Raw genomic sequence first — 6,107 nt, forward strand, 5'->3', positions numbered from 1 at the left:
CGTTTTTCGAAATAAGTCCATTCACGCATGCGCGTCCCTCACGCGCACGCGTCGCCATTAAATTTTGGCAAACGTGCGTATTAAAACAGAGAGTTGTACGTGCGCGAGGCTGCTCTCGCACCAATTGCACAACTCAGGTCATGCGTACGCGTCACCCACGCGTACGCATCACTTGAAAATAGCGCAACCAATGCGAACGCGTGCTCCAAGCGCACGCGTCGCCTGCGCCGCACAGTTTACCCAGATCAGTACCAGAATTCTTATCTTTTCTTCCCCAATCCTAATTCTTTCTTTAACTTTCCTAATTCTTTCTTCTTCTTTCTTTCTTCTTTATTCCTTCCTACTTTTTCCTTTCTTCTTTCACTCTTAATCTTCTTCATGAAGGTTCTTTTCTTCTTCCCTTTTTACTTTTCCATTATTACTTTTATTTATGTTTTCTTCTTCTTTTTCTTTTTACCTTCATTATCTATGTTTTCTTTTTCTTTCTTTTTGCATTATTTTAATTGGTGTTAGAAATTTAATTGGGTGATTGTTTTCTTCTATATTTTTCTTGTGGATTATTAAGAAATTGTTTGACAATTAATATTACTTCTTAAGGGTTGCTTACATGTTCAAATTTAATACTTTCAATAACATATTTACCATGCATGCTAAGTGTTTGTGAAAAAGCCCGTATGGCATTGTGCATTTTTCAAATTATTCTATCCTACTACTCTAATGCCTATTTTTCACAAAACCCCTTTCAATATTTTATTGATTGAATATAATTGTTAATACAAACAGATTGTTAGTTTGAAACATTTGATAATCAAATTGGGCAATTAATTCTTGATCTATGCTACTCATGCCTTTGCCAGCATGCCAATAAACATCTTGCATCTAATTGCCATTGTATGCACTTGCTATATTTCCAGTGATAAACTGATCACATGTAGTCGTGACCATGTGTTAACGACATCCTTCATCCTTCTTTACCTTGGCATTGATTATCACTTGTACCATCCTCTTGCTTGCTCAAACCCTTAGCTTTACATGTTACTTTCTTCTTCCTTTTTCAGGATGGCCACCAAGAAGGGTAAAGAGAAAGCTACTCCCAAACCACCGGCAAGAAAAGAAACAAAAATAGCACTAGCTGCGGAACCTTCCTCAACCGCAGTAAAGCCCTCAACAAAGAGAGTCAAGAGGATTATTAAGGTCAATGAAACAGAGAAAGCCTTTCCAGCAAGGGACACTGCACGGTTCACTAACCGCTACTGTGAGCAGATGTTTCCCATCCTGGCTGAGCGGAACTATAACAATGAGCACCTTCTCATCCTCTCGACCCATATTGTTAATTTTGTAGAGCCCCGAATCAAACGTAGACAATAGGGATTCTTACTAAGACAGCCACGGCAGGTTAATCTCTCATGGGTAGTTGAATTCTACTCTAATTTTCACATGCCAACCCTGCAGTCTATCTATGTCCATCAGAAGCAAGTCCCCATAACTGAAGAGGCTATTCAGCAAGCTTTAGATCTTCCCCCTGCTTCAGAAGGATTGGATGCATTCCAAGAAGCCTCATTCAAGCGCCAGACATACCAATTTGACTGGGACATCGTCCTCAGCGTTATAGCACAACCTGGCAATAGATGGATCTATGGATACCATCGATCCCGACCTAAGGGCATATTGGCTTCAGCACTTACCTTGGAAGCTCGAGTATGGGCACAGATTATGTCCCATTACGTCTTTTCGAGCACTCACAAGTCCTCCTTCACTGTAGATATAGCTGTTCTCCTCTGGTGTATCCTTACAGACCAGCCTCTCAATTTACCGAGACACATTCGGCACGCCATGGGACACATACAGATCGCGAGCAACTTACCTTTTCCTGCCATGGTTTTAGATCTAGTCTCAGCAGTTGGAGTCTCCTATAGAGCTGGAGACACCAAGACTATGATTCCACGGGATGATCAGATCGTCCCTAACGGGAAGTACATCAGACCAGCAGCAACCACTACCAGCAGGACTGCATAACCGGCCGAAGATATTCCTTTTCCTTCCACATCACAAGCACCTTCAACAAATCAACCGCTCCATTAGATACTTGAGAGGTTGGACCGGCTTGACCAGCAGGGAAAGCAAAGAGAGCGCCATAACAAGCGCCGATTTACATACCTCAAGGAGCTGCTTGTTGGTAACCACCCACCTAAAGAAGACCCAAACACCCTGGACTCCACTTCATTTACTAGCACAGGGAGCCATGACGGTCCCGATTGTGGAGATACTGCTACCAGCTCCCTTTATTCCTGACTGATGGCACCGAGGACGGTGCCAAGCTTTAAGTGTGGGGAGGTCGGTCAGTACCTGACTTCCGGAGGTATTTACTCTTTCTCAACACCAATAATTTAATTATCTTTTGTTAGGATAGGATAAATTGCATAGTAATAGGTATTTGCATGCATGTTCTAATTGGTTGAAAAATAATAAGTTTCTTTTTAAAACTCTATTTTTTGAAAATTTCACTAATCTAAATTAAAACTTTTGTGTTAAAACTTGTTTGAAGATTATAAATTAGAACATGGTTTAAAACTAGAACATACAACCTGTGAGATTTGAGGTTAATTACATGGTTACACTATTTAACCATAATATTTTATTGTGTGTTTTTTCTTCTCTATAATTGTAATCTATATTTTATTCCATCCTATATGTCCAATGTTTAGTGTATTTATATGCATGCATATGACTGAGGCCATTATTTGATTATTAGCTCACTTATCCCAAATAGCCTACCCTTCCATTTACCTTTGTTAGCCACTTGAGCCTTTTAATCCCCATTTGTTCTATATTTTACCACATCACTAGCCTTAAGCGGAAAAATAAATTAAATAACCCAAATTGAATCTTTGGTTAGCTTAAGATAAGAGATTATGTGTCAATTAAGTGTGGGAAAACTGTGGGAACATGGGTTAATAGGGAATGTCTTATGTTTCTATTTCATTTAAATATTGAGAATTTAAGTACCTACTCATGTAAGACCAGAAAAATTAAAAATCCAGGTGCATTGATAAGTTGTGTTTATTTCTAAAATAAAAAAAAGAAAAAACCAAAAATATTCAATAAATAAATAAATCAATAAGGGGACTAAATTACCCCAATTGTTGAGTGAATGAAAAGATCAATGCATAGGTGATACAAATTAAAAGAAGGGTTGATGCATGAGTATGTAATGCAAAAGTGAGAATTTTGGGTAGCTAGGCATGAATTTAAAAGTATATAGAGTGTGTGTGTGTATAGGTAAGAGCTTAGGCCATTCAAAGATTCAATTTATAGCTCACTTAGCCATATATATACCCTCACCTTTACCTTAGTCCCATTACAACCTTAAAAAGACCTCATGATGTTTGCATTGGTGCATTAAGTATGTGTTGATTGGTTAGGTGAAGAACAAAGTTTAGAAAGTATGACTAGGGAAGACTAGAGTGATTACCCTATACACTTGAGTGATTAGAGTTCACATATACTATCAGTGAGGGTTCAATGCTTGATTCTATGTTCCCTGCTTTCATGAGCTATCTTCTTACAAGTTTACTTGTCTTTTATTCTATGATTTGAATTCATAGAATTTGACTTATGTTTATCTTGAAGAACTTATTTACTTTTAACCAAGTAGACCAAATCATCTTAGCATATAGTTGCATTCATACATAGGTTGCATTGCATTGCATGAGTCTTACGTTTCCCTACTTATTTATTTTATCTCTTTGAGCTAAGCATGAGGACATGCTAATGTTTAAGTGTGGGGAGTTTGATAAATTACTATTTCATGGTTTATCTTTTGCTCATTTGAGTGGTTTCTGTCAAGTCCTTACCCACTTATTCATATGATTTGCATGATTTTACAATTCCTTCCTGGTTTTGTTCTATGATTGAAAACTTGCTTCCTAGAAGTCTTTAATTTGTGTATTTTAATTCTCCTTTATACCATTTGATGTCGTGATCCGTGTGTTAAGTGTTTCAGGCTTCATAGGGCAGGAATGGCTTAGAGAATGGAGAGGAAGCTTGCAAAAATGAAAGGAACACAAGAAACTAAGGAGATAACTAGCGAGCATCGACGCGCACGCGTGAGCCACGACATGGAGAAAATTGCAGCGACGCGTGCGCGTGCTTGACGTGTGCGCGTGCCTGACGTGTACGCGTGGATTGGAGTTTGCACAAAAGACGCGTGCGCGTATCTGACGCGTACGTGTGACACGCCAAGACAACCAGCGACGCGTACGCGTGACTGACGCGTATGCGTGACATGCGCGATTTGCAGAAATAATAGAAAATGCTGGGGGCGATTTCGTGCTGAGTTTTAACCCAGCTTTTGGCCCAGAAATACAGACTAGAGCTAGGGAATATGCAGAGACTCAACACACATTCTCATTAGCATAGTTTTTAGTTTTAGATATGAATCTAGAGAGAAAAACTACTTTTTCTCTAGGTTTTCTTTACATTCATAGTTTTATAGTTTTATGCTTTTGCTTTTGGATATTGAAGAGTCATCACCTCCGTTGAAGTTACTATTCTAGTTTGTTTTCTTACTCCCTATTTATTATTCCATATTCTTCATTCTTGTTTGGAGTTACAATTGGATTGTTTTTAGAATTTATTTATGCAAGGGATTACTTTTACTTTTAATTAATTTTCAATCTTTATTTTATTTAAATTATTATGTCTCTTTTCTATTCCAAACTCCCAACAACGAAGATGGTATCCATGTTGATAGAGTAGACTCCCAACTTGACATGGGGGTTGATTAAGAGGAGACACTTGAGTTGGAATACTCAAGTGATTAGTTAAATTGAAAGTTGTTGGCTAATTCTGTATTTACTAACGCTAGACCTTCCCAAAAGAGAGGACTAGGATTTGCGAATAAGAGTTAGCTTAATCACTTGACTTTTCTTTATTTAGTAAGGGTTAACTAAGTGAAAATAACAACCTCTTTATACTACACTTGAGAAAATTTCAACAAGGATAGAACTTCCAATTAATCATTCCCCCAGTCAAGGCTTTTTATTTAAGATAATATAAATCCCATTTAATTTTTATTGCAATTTATAATCATTTATTTTTCTGTCATTCAACTCTCAAAATTTCTTGGAAACTTCTGATTAATAATTTAGCACCCTTTTTGGCAACTCGTTGGGAGACAACCTGGGACTCATACTCCCAGTATTTTTATTCTAATATTTGTGACAACCTTTCTAAATTGATGAGCGAATTTTAGCTGGTTAAGGACTATACTCGCAATGTATTTCCTAAATTTATTTCTTAATTGGCCGACTTCCGTCCAGCATCAATATCCTAATACAGAAAACTGACAACCTGTTTCTCCAAGTCACCTCTAAGAGAGACAAACATAAAATATATACAAAGGTAAAATCTATGTACATGTACATAGCATAAATACAAACAATAAGTCCCAAAATAGATCTTCACTTCCAAGAGTCTCCAGAATGCTGAACGAGGTGCCTCTCGACCTGGATTTAAAAACAACAAAATGTGTATGGAATGAGAACCGATGGTTCTCAGCACAGTAAAGGTGCCTGCATAGTTAATATAAAAGGTTCCGAGAAAGCCAGAGGTGATCCTAGAACTTCGACCCTCAAAATTTAACTTAAAAAAGTATATTAAACCATAATTCGGAAATCTATTTATGGATTCTAGTTCTAATCTAACTCTTCACCTCCTATCAACCCAAACCTTCTAATTACCGGTGAAACTACCCTCAATATCACCTCCGCCAGCAAAAGAGATCTCTCAGTTGCAAAGACATACAAGACAGGAAAGGAAAACACAACTACAGATAACAAGTATAGTAGATAGGACAAGTAGTAATTAATTATGGTTAAATTATTAGGCAAGCCAAAACAAAGCATACTCAAACAATCACACAAATGCACATGATACATGCCTATCCTATGGCCGATGAGTCTCATCTGTTAGTTATAAAGCCAAACTGACATGTCCGGTAGTGAACCCTGGACAGAATACTAAACACGGAGCAAGTGAGACCAAACAGCAACCCTTACATCTTATCCGCGTACCTGGAGCAACGGGACAATCTCACCCTTGCCTCT

This window comes from Arachis ipaensis, chromosome B3 (assembly GCF_059453495.1).
Source record: "Arachis ipaensis isolate K30076 ecotype BB chromosome B3, ASM5945349v1, whole genome shotgun sequence".
Taxonomy (NCBI): domain Eukaryota; kingdom Viridiplantae; phylum Streptophyta; class Magnoliopsida; order Fabales; family Fabaceae; genus Arachis; species Arachis ipaensis.